Here is an 11,460-nt window from a genome sequence, read left to right on the forward strand (position 1 = left end):
GAGTAAAAATAGTTAAATACAAATAGACATGCAGGAGGAGGCTGAACATGCGTTCTTTTCTATTCTTGGCTTCAGCTCAGGGGGAAGGGTCATCCCCTGCTGGTATTTGTACGTGCTATTTTGACCTCAGCTATTTCCTCGCTTGAGAGTAGCGCCTGCAATTTAAAACACACACACACAGGTTGTTTGAGTTGCTGTTTGTGGACCATGGCAAAACTGTCATGTGACATTATAACAGAGCAAAAGACAGAGAACTGGTATTCATAAATGTATATTTCCACAGTTCCCAGACCATTAATTTCGAGGTGAGGTGAGTGGAGCCAAAAGTAGAGGGCCACGGGATCCTAAAAAACCTTCAAAAAACCTGGAAAAGTGTAAGAAAACCACAAATTTGATGAGGGTCTCCAGACAAAGTGGTAATGAGTTGTGCCCTATTGGTACTGCACAAAGTGCATCCCCGTCCCCTAAACACAATACTCAGATTAGCAGTAATCACTGGGCATGCACAATGGGTACTGTACACTGGCGATGGCCAATGGTTAGGCTTGATGTGTATGATCCATACTCCTAGTGCAGGACCTGTTATGCAGTTCTCCTTCTAACAGTTCACAAGTGCTGTTTTGCCTTGTGCTTACTGCTCCTGCAGATATGCCACATTTGCACTACCCATCCCTGCAGTGCCAACATGACATGACCTGTAGGCTATGCTCTATGAGTACTGAACCATGTGTTCTATGAATGCTGCTGCTGGGGCATGGCTTGTGCCCATGCCCCAGGGTTACTGGCCATTCCCACATTACCCACAGGCCATGGTATGTGGGCAATCGCTAGGAGTACTGCACACTTGACATGGCCTATGGTCCATTGTTAACTGTACCCACAGGTGATGACCCATTAGTCATTGCACACTACCTCTCTTTCACTGTGCTACCAGGCTTTTCCACAGGCACAATAGCAGTTCCTCCAGCACCCAGCGGGCAAGGCCTGCTAGCTTGACCTGTGTTTTGCTCCTGGGGCATAGTATCCAGCCATGCCTATGCACATTTGCAGCAAAGTCCTCCTAATACTGCACCATGTGACTTAGGAATACTACACCTGCGCAGCACCCACAGGACATGGTCATGCCCTGTGCCTATTAAACATCACAAACATAATACCATGTCCACATTAGCCACAAGGCATGGCATATGGCCATGCTCTGTTAGTACTTCACCCTTCTCATGACCATATTTTATACTCCCACCACACTAACATGCAGATAATACCCACAGTCTCATGGATGATATCACTGGTAATGTTTTATGTGATGCCATTGATAATGTCGTTTGTGATGTCATCTGAGATATCGTTCACTACATACATAACGAAATCATGCTCTAGCTGCTAACTCGTGTGATAATAATAGCGCAAGTTCAGTTCAACGTTATTAGCAGTCGCCATGCTCAACCTGCTCCTTTACTTAGAAACAAGGGACCTTTAAAACAAAATATATGACAAAGAGTGCATTTGAAATGCAGAGCCTGATTATTGGAAAGCCAACCCAAATCATGACAGCAAACAGCTCACATCATGATATCACATGAGTGTGCCGATGGCGCTATATAATGTAAGCAAAAACAAAGAGGTGATGGCTGGAAGGCTTAGAATTAATCTTAAACCTCTGGCAATTGCTCTGGGCAAACCTCCAGACAATCGTTCTTCACCTGCCAAGCAATTATAGAACAGAAAAAGACCATATGCAAATCAGGCATGGTCCAACCCCCAAAGGGGCAGTCCTGCCCAAACTGCTAGGTCACATCCCTTCTGCACAGCACCCTAGGGACCCACATTTGGGTATACCTGCCCCACTCGGGATGACAAAACAAAAACAAAGAGGTAATGACTGGAAGGCTTAGAATTGATATTAAAACTCTGGCAATTGCTCTGAGCAACCCTCCAGACCATCGTTTTTCACCTGCCAAGTGATTATAGAACGGGGAAAAACCAAATGCAATTCAGGCTTGGCCCCATCCCCAAAGGGGCAGTGAAGCACGAACTGCAAAGTCACATCCCTTCTGCAAAGCATCCTGGGCTCCACATCTGGGTATACCGGTCCCAAACGGGGGAAGAGCATATGCAATTCAGGCTTGGTCCCACTCCCAACGGGGCAGTCCAGCCCCAACTGCTAGGTGACATCCGTGCTGCATGAGACCACAAGAATCCCAGGACCCACATCTGGGCATACCCGCCCCACTTGGGGTGAGAAAGCAAAAAGAAAGAGGTAATGGTTGAAAGGCTTAGAGTTGATATTAAACCTCTGCCAATTGCTGTGGGTAACCCTCCAGACCATCGTTTTTCACCTGCCAAGTCATTATAGAACGGGGAAAAACCATATGCAATTCAGGCTTGGCCCCATCCCCAAAGGGGCATTGCAGCCCGAACTGCTAGGTCACATCCCTTCTGCACAGCATCCTGGTCTCCACATCTGGGTATACCGGTCCCAAACGGGGAAAGATCATATGCCATTCAGGCTTGGTCCCACTCCCAAAGGGGCAGTCCTGCCCAAACTGCTAGGTCGCATCCCTTCTGCACAGCACCACGGCACCCACATTTGGGCATACCTGTCCCACTCGGGATGACAAAGCAAAAACAAAGAGGTAATGGCTGGAAGGCTTAGTATTGATATTAAACCTCTGGCAATTGCTCTGAGCAACCCTTCAGATCATTGTTTTTCACCTGCCAAGTCAATATAGAACGGGGAAAACCCACATGCAATTCAGGCTTGGCCCCATCCCCAAACGGGCAGTGCAGCCCGAACTGCTAGATCACATCCCTTCTGCACAGCATCCCAGGACCCACATCTGGGCATACCCGCCCCACTCGGGGTGACAAAGCAAAAAGAAAGGGGTAATGGTTGAAAGGCTTAGAATTAATCTTAAACCTCTGGCAATTGCTATGGGCAACCCTCCAGACCATCGTTCTTCACCTGTCAAGCCATTATCATGTAAGTCACTGTGAATATAGTAAAACCCACAGTTCAGTGCTTCCGTTTTACAACCATGCATCGCCCACACTGCAAAGAATTAGGGTGAATGGTAAAACATAATGGACCTGATTCACATAAGCGTTTTTCAACACTCCCACTGTCTTCATATCAAACTGAACAAACACACATTTGTGTAGAGATATATATCTATATGTATATGTATATGCTGCAAAATGTAGAGCTATATATCTCTCATTGGCCTTGCGCCAAAGGGCAGCAGGGCCCTTTACAGGGAGTAGAGAGCAGCATTGTTACACGAGCATCTTGGGCATGGAGAGGTGTGGCGTACAAGGAATAATGCTCTGTCTGGTGCCCAGGGGAGGCCAGATAAAAGCAGTGTGTTGGGGACGAAAGGACGAGGGACATTCAATTGGGGGGTGGGGAGTGCAGTGCCCTTATTCAGTTGTGTTTTTTAGAATTTCCCAGAAAAGAAAGATACATGGACTCACCCAAAATCCCACATTTTTGGTCAGGTGCCAAGACAGTTGATGTTCCAAGGGCATCATGTTTGCCTCTGCAGGATTGTAGGTAAACAGGCCACCCATGTCGCAGTGGTCTTTCCCGTTTCAATCAAATCCTACTGTGTTGAATGTGTTCAATTGAAATAGACCTAACCTGTACATAATTCCGAACGCAGTTTGCAAAGGGAAAGCTCAGAGCTGGGAATTTGGAGTGGTCACATGGCACCGCCAACCAGCACACGCTGAGCTCTTTCTCCCGCCACTGGAGTTGAACTAATCTAAGTGCATGCCACCCTAGATGGGGCGTGGCAAAACTAAAATAGATGATGAAGCCTTGGACAAACTGAGAGGCCCGATCTCTCTCTCTCTCTTCTCTCTCTCTCTCTCACACTCGCAGTCTGTTTCTGTCTCTCACGGTTTCTTTTCCGTTGTTGCCACTTATTTATTTTTTGTCTCACGTATGAAAAGGTTGTAAAGGTTACCTTTCTTGAAATCCCTCCTAATATGCTGCCGTTTGAATGACAAACTTAACAAGGAAATCCGTCTCACTATCATGCACTCCCGCCTTCGCAGAAAGGCAAATATTGACCAACGAGGAGGCCAACAGAAAGCAGTCCGTAGATTAACATGTGTATGTATTTGAAGATCAGGGGTGATTTATAATACATTTGTGGATGGCAGTGGCACTGACTAGGCGGACCATTGCCTGTACAGTGGCGCAATGCTGAGAAGTGGTGAGCCCATGAATTAGACTGTGAAGAAAAGTCGGACATAGACAGGGCTGGACTGGAAACCAAAAGAGGCCCTGGAAATAATGTTCAAAGTGGCGTCAAATTACACATTTACCACAAGCCCAACCCTTTTCCTATCAGAAAATGTGGAAATAAAAAAGTGTACCAATGAAAGAGGCCGGGGTACCGAGGCCTGTAGGCCAGCCTACCACTGCCCTGACTTTCTGTGCAATCAATAGTTCATTTTAAGGCTATGTTCATTGTCCACCAGGCCTACTGCTGTTATTCACATCATAAAAGGGTGTTCACCCTATCCTGCCAGCAGATCACTCCACTAAGTTGCAAATCTGTGAATCATTTCAGAAAGGCCAAGCAGAATTTTCTTAGCAGGGTCGGCCAACCTATTTTATTTTTTATTTAAGTGCAAGGGGTTGATACAGGGGCCCAGGACCTCGACAAGGTGACCCTGGAGTGCATGGATCTGAGACAGTGGATTGCCTGCTTCCTCAATATATGTTTGCAGGTGCTTTATGAAAGTATATGGGTTTATAAAGCGCAAATCTAGAGAGGAAGAATCGAAGCTGGTAGAGTGTGGGGGTTTGCGAGCAGCTGGGATGGGGAGAAGGAGCAGAAGGCGGGGCACGTGGGGGATATTTAGGGGGGCACAGAGCATATCTTCACTCTCCATCTTTAGAGTAAACAGGAGCGTTACCATCTCGGATTTACTCCTCAAATATTTCCCCAACTTACCCTTTATAGGCCTGGGGCCGTTACAATTGGAGCGTGGAGAAGCACCCGTGGAGAAATATGCTGATTAGACTTAATAGCCTGTAATAATAGATTGTGTGAATTTCAATAACAGTGCAATTCGTGTGGCAATTGATAATAGGACGCTTAGGAAAAATAATTTTTGAATTCTACTTTATGGCCATGTCCCTAGCTAATGATGTTTGCAGTTGTTCAATTTGAATTGTATTTCATTTGTGTCCTCAGAGCTGATTTCCCTAATCGATGAAGGGAGGGGGGCTCTTATAGTATTTACCTGCCTCTGTAACCAGTAATGGAAGTTCCTGCTGAGATCAGCTGTTGGTTTTCAATTATTAGCTTTTATTTTCAGTGTACAAGTCACAAGCGTGTCTGACGTTTGCGGTAGTCATAAACCCAATCCTGGGTGGGATTCACTGGCGCTGAACTGCAAGTGTTCATGGCCCCTCGGAAGCCCTTTTATTTAAAACAGTGGAACAGGTTTAACAAAATGCAGGGCCAAAGTGGGCTATCATTGAAACGAAAGCATTTGCAAACCTGGGAGACGCTTGTCACACAGGAACAGGCAGCATCGGGAGGGTATGAAACCCTCAGTAGCACACATTTCCGGTGCAGGCGCACTGACAGAAAGAGTGGAAGTTTGGTGATCACTGCCTGTTACCCAGGCAGGGCCTGGGAGTATTGAAAATAAAGGACGCTCAACCGGAGGGAACAGGAACACAACTTGCTCGGCGCAACACGAGCCGGAACACCTCCCTTCACACCAAAATCATTTCTCACCACACGCGTGGGCGGAGATGCCTCTCTTAAAGAGGCAGTGGCGGGTAACACCAGCCCCGGACGAATCTTCGAACGTCTGGCTCAACATTCTTCCACCCATCGCATCGGCCTCTTGGTCACCCTTTGAGGTCTCTGTTGGTGGTCACTCAAACCTTCTCCATCTGGCGGAATGCCAAGAACATCGGGTTGAGCCACGTCTCCCACAATTCGTCCCTTGGCTCAGGTCGTCAGATCTGTTTGCTGAGGAGGAGACTCGCTCTCTTCTCTCTTTACATAGTGTTTGAAGAGGGTGCTGTTCCTTGTAACAGCCTTGTCTATGTCTTGGGCCGTCACCATTGTCCCTTTTTTGGCTGTGACCCTCATAGGGCTTGGAGAGAAACGAGGGTCAGTCTTCCGTACCATTGGTTGCTGGACCAACACCTCGTCCCCAATCTGGAAGTCTTTGGGAGTGGCGTACTGCGTGGCATCTGTTTCACGTTTCGTTCTCTCTTTCACCTCAGCATCCCATTGTACCACCTCAGCATCCGTTTCTCCCAGAGCCGAGGAACTGCACACAATGCGCGTGTGTACGTCGTACCGGACCATCAGTTCAGCAGGAGTTTTGTTTGTCGCCTCATGGGGTGTGTTTCGGTAGTCTCTAAGGAGCCGGCACAACGCTTGGTGTGGGTTGGTGGCTTCAATGCTCGCCCGCTGTATTGTCTTCTTTATGGAGGCCATGAACCTCTTGGCCATTCCATTCGCTTGTGGCCAACGAGGCATTATTTTGAGATGTTTGAAACCCAGATGTCTTGCCAGTGCTGCAAACTCATGGCCATTGAACGGCGGCCCGTTATCAGACTTCATCACCCTGGGAATACCCCACTCGCTGAATACCTCATCCAGGGTGGCTGCCATTTGTGGGAATGCTGTGGTGGCCAGTCTTTTGACAATGGGGAATCTGGAGAACTCATCGATTAGTAGGAGGAAGTACTCTCTCGACTCCATTGGCCCATAAAAGTCAACCGCTACCCTCTCCCAGGGGCGATCAGGGATTTGTGTCGGTTGGAGAGGCACCGGTGGTTCCGCTAGCGCTGTGCACTGGTAGGCAAAGCAGTGTTTGACCCATTCATCTACCAGTGCATCTAGGAAAGGGAACCACACGTGGCACTGCAGTTGTTTCTTTGTGTTTTCTGCTCCTCAGTGACCTTTGTGTGCTGTTCGAATCACTTTGGCCCCCTTAGCTGCAGGGATTACAACCCGGCACCCTCTCAGAAGGATGTTGTGATCCTTGACGGCAAGTTCTGTCTGTACTCTGGCCAGCCTTTCTATTTCTTCCTTACACACCCCCGTGTGAGCCAGCATCGCTCGCCTGTAGTCCTTCCATTTGTTGGCTGTGGTCAAGCTGATGGTCAATGCAGTTGTGGGATCGGCCGTGGATGCCGTCGCAACTGTCTCCAAAGATAGGGCTGGCGGGAGTGAATTGGTTGCAATATAGTCGATGTAGGCAACGTCCCCTTTCCGTGTAACCGGTAGACCTGCCGAATGACGGGACAGGTAGTCTGCAGGGTTTAACTCGCCCCCTGTGCGGTGCACAATGTCGTAATCGTATTCTTGCGGATGGATGCTCTTGCATTCTATCCTCGGGGGCATTTTCGTGCGGGGATTGCCGAACAGCGACAGGAGGGCCTGTGGATCGGTTATTAGGGTGAACTTCTTTCCTATTATGAAAGGATGAAAATGTTTGCAGGCCCAGACAGCTGCCAAACTCTCCTTCTCAGCCTGTGAGCAGGCCGTCTCTAGGGTGGACAGGGCCCTGCTTGCATATGCCACGACATGTCTGGGGTTGATGTCAGCGCCGGTTGTCTATGCTAGGATGGCTTCTAGGCCTACCAGACTGGCATCAACCACTATCTCCGTGTGCCAGGAAGGGTTGAAGTAGGCTAGTTGATGCGCTTCCGTCAGGGCTCACTTGATCGCATCAAACGCCTGCTGGCAGGCTGGAGTCCACACAAAGGTGGTCTCTTTCTGTAGCAGTTTCCTGAGTGGCTCAGTGATTTAGGTATGGAGGGGAATATACCTGGTGCAGTATCCCGCCATGCCAAGGAACGACCGGACGTCTGCTACCTGGCCTGGTTCCTTGAGTTTTGTGATGGTTTCCAGCTTCTCGGGGTCGGGATCCATCCCTTCCCTCGAAAAGACATGGCCAAAGAATTTTAACTTAGATTTACTGAATCTGCATTTGTCGATGTTCAGGGTGAGGCCAGCAGCTTGGATGTCTTCGCATGTGGTGAAGAGGGCGGCGTCATGGGCCTCTTTGGATGATCCGAAGACAAGAATGTCGTCGCTGTAGTTTAGAGTGCCTGTTATTGGTTTGATAATTTGCCGCACTGTCTCCTGAAAAATCTCAGCCACGGAAGAGGTGCCAAAATGTAGTCTCTGGTAGCGGAATAGTCCTTCGTATGTGGCAAAAGTAGTAATTACCCTGGAGTCTGGGTGCAATTCCAGCTGGTGGTAACCCTGTATCAGATCCAGTTTGGAGAACATGCGTGCATTGTTTAGCTGTACGATCATGTCTTCGATGGATGGTCCTGGGTGTCTCTCCCTCTGGATGGCGGTATTGGCCACTCTCATGTCAACACACAGTCTTAGTCTTCTGCCTTCCTTTGGCACGACGACCAAGGGGGACACACATGGGGTGGGTCCGGTTGCGGGTTCAATTATGCCATCCGTCAGGAGTTGGTCAAGTTCCCTGGATACTGCTTTCTGGAGGTGGAAACCCACTCTTCTCGGATGTTGCGGTACTGGCCGTACCGAGTGGTCTATGTGTAGCTTGATCGGAGGCCCAATTCATTTTCCCAAACCTGTGCACAGTTGGGGAAACTTGTGTTTGATGTCGAGTACGGAGATGAGGCATTGGGTGTTGGTAAGGGCAATGGTTCGTACGGATTCTTCCTGTCCTTGGTGTATTGCGGTAGACGTATTTACGTCATCTGCTCCCACGTGGATTTCAATCAGGCTTAGGCAGGAGGCTGTATAGTAACTGAGAAGACACCGACCTTTGGTGTGGCATCTGATCACATGACTGGTAGTGTCAGTGTGTCTATTTCGGAGGAAAAGGCAACGTTTGAAATGTCCAATGGTCTGTAGTGGGGTGGCTGCGCCCATTGAAAGGTCCTGGATTTTGTCATCTCCAGCACTGGTGGATGGGGAATCTTTAGGTATTCTTGTTCGCCCAGTATGTTTACGGTGGCCCCTGAGTCCACCAGAAAGTGAAATAGGGAGTTTTCCATTTTAGTCTGAATTTTTGGTTTTTTTTTAGCTTCTTCGCTGTCTAATATGAGGTTGACGTACTCGTCACACAGCATTGGATCATAGTATGAGGTGCCCGTTGGGATTGTGGGTTCGTAGTAGTAGTTGTCTTCTGTATACCCTTTCGGGGCACCGTCGTACTCGTCCGTCAGACAAGGTGGTTGTTCCTGGTAGTTGTAGGTTTGTGGGTAGTCCTGGAGCTGATACTCATCGACAGCACAGACAAACCAGCGTTGGTTTTGCTGGGGAGGTCTCTGTTGGCCATACTGGGGTTGCTGTGGGCGGTATGGTGTCCTGGTGGGTGCCTGGGGTCTCATAGTGGGGAATGGTCTTCCTTCCCTGCAGACGGACTGGAAATGCTCCTCTCTCCCACAGTTTGCGCATCTTTGCGATAGCGATGGGCAGGCTCCAGAGTGAGGGAATGCTATGCCGCAGCGTGCTGCAGTGGCGCTGCAGTCTCGGTACCTGTAGGTTGGATTGTCTGTATGGATATACACTTCTTTCCCCTTGTCTCTGGGTGGGTGGCTGAATTGTTGCTATGAGTTTTGCTGTGTCTGGTTTCGGTGTCGTAGTGCCCGCCATGGATGCAGCCTGTGCGTCCACCCTTTCAAAAATTTGGGCGAGTTCGCTGACTTCGGGGATCATGAGGGGTTTCTTTAGGAGCTGTTTTTTCAATGTCTGCAACAAACATCCTTCTATGACACGCAGGCGTATGGCTTCATCTAGTGAAACCCTCAGGCGTGTTATGTATTCATCAACGGTTTCTTGTGGTTTCTGGGTACATTGATTGAAAAGGCACCGCTCGTAGTCCCTATTGGGTTCGATGATGAGTAGCTTGTCCAGCGCTGTGATGAGGGCAGAAAAAGTGTTCTGGTTGGTTGTCGGGAATGTTTTGACGATTGTTTTCATCTCACCCCCGACCAAGTTGAGGAAAATGTCCCACAGGTGGGGGGGAGTCTCCGTCTCCAGAGCCTCTGACGAAATTATAGAAATCCTCCATCCATTCCGTCCATCGGGGGTCTTTGTTGGCTTGGGGCGTCATGGAGAATGGCATGGGCATGCGCAGCTGGATGGATTTAGAGCTGCGGGTGGGTTGAGGTGAGACTGGGTTGCTCATGGCGGTGGCCACATTAGCAGCGGGCTGCTGGGCGAGGGAGGCTCCTAACAGTTCTCACGTTGCTGTAGAAGCGCGCTCTTACCGGGATAACAAAAGTGTACAGTGTTCTGGGACCTCGCCGTCGAATGGCGTGTTTGGTCTTGTCTATTGCTGCTGTGCTTCTGTGGCGGGTGCGCTTTTGGGCTTTTTGGGTTGGTTGACAGCACTGTCCTGGAGGTCTCTCACTGATGCCACAGCAGCCTCTGGCTGGGATGGGGAGGCAGTGGCAGAATCACAGTCCTGGGCCAGCCACGTGTGCTTGGTTGTGGATGTGAAGGGCCTTGCCGGCGCTGCAGGGCGCTATAGGGGTGGGGGAGGGTTGGTTGGCCACCCCTGTGGCAGTGCACCTCGCTGTCTGGGTGCTCACTATAGCTCTGTGGTGCCGGCAGCTCTGCTGAGGGTGCTGCAGGCCGCCACATGTGTGTTGGGCGGGGCTGGTGGGTCCTCACTCGACCCTGCTATGCTGCGTGGGAGACCGCTGGTGTGCTCTTCACAGAGGCCGACAGACGCGTGGTGCGTGTCGTCTGGGAGATGTGGGCAACGGCCTGGAAGGACCCACAGGCGGAGCGCGGTGGTTTCACCGGCCTGGAACAAGTACTGCGTATGGCCAGGGTGTAGGAGGACGCGTGCAGCGGGATCGCCTGCTACGCAGAAGGAGGAGGATGCGACGGCGGGATCGCTGGTAGCGCAGCTGCGGACGCCCGGGCTGAAGCCACCAGCAAGGAGGACTCCGGCTGGCGGGAGAAGACCTTGTCACCAGTTGTTACTCAGGCGGGGCCTGGGAGTATTGAAAATAAAGGATGCTCAGCCGGAGGGAACAGGAACACAACTTCTTTATTGGCTTACAATATTCAACTGGCGCAACATGCGCCGGAACACCTCCCTTCACCCCCAACGTCATTTCTCTCCACCTGCGTGGGTGGAGATGCCTCTCTTAAAGAGGCAGTGGCGGGTGACACTGCCCAGGCTGCATGACTGTAAACTGCAGAAAAAAAGTGCATTTCTTCCAAATATTCTGACTGGTTTCTGCTGCTAACACATACACAAATCAATATCACAGAACCAATTCCTGGAAGCCCTAATCATATTACGTTTCTTGGCACAAGTGATATGATATGATAGGTTATTTATAACGTGCTTAATACCCAAAGGTTTCTAAATGCAGACCCAGGGATGAACCTGTGTTGCTCTGTGTCATCTTGCTTCCAAGGCGAGCATGTTGCCCCTGAGCTATCCTCCCGAGACAGTGGGTTG

The 11,460-nt window shown here is 49.8% G+C and overlaps 1 protein-coding gene across 1 annotated transcript in view; it reads right to left on the reverse strand.

Annotated features, from left to right (window-relative positions):
* LOC138511593 (uncharacterized) overlaps nt 1-11,048 on the reverse strand; it is a 73,340-nt gene extending 62,292 nt beyond the window's left edge. Inside the window, exon 1 of the mRNA XM_069627369.1 lies at nt 5,763-11,048. The gene's annotated coding sequence lies outside the window, so the exon portion shown is untranslated. The remainder of the gene's footprint in view (nt 1-5,762) is intronic.
* Nucleotides 11,049-11,460: the final 412 nt, after the last annotated feature.

The sequence above is a fragment of the Ambystoma mexicanum genome, chromosome 6p, assembly GCF_040938575.1.
Source record: "Ambystoma mexicanum isolate Mex_15411 chromosome 6p, UKY_AmexF1_1, whole genome shotgun sequence".
Classification (NCBI taxonomy): Eukaryota; Metazoa; Chordata; class Amphibia; order Caudata; family Ambystomatidae; genus Ambystoma; species Ambystoma mexicanum.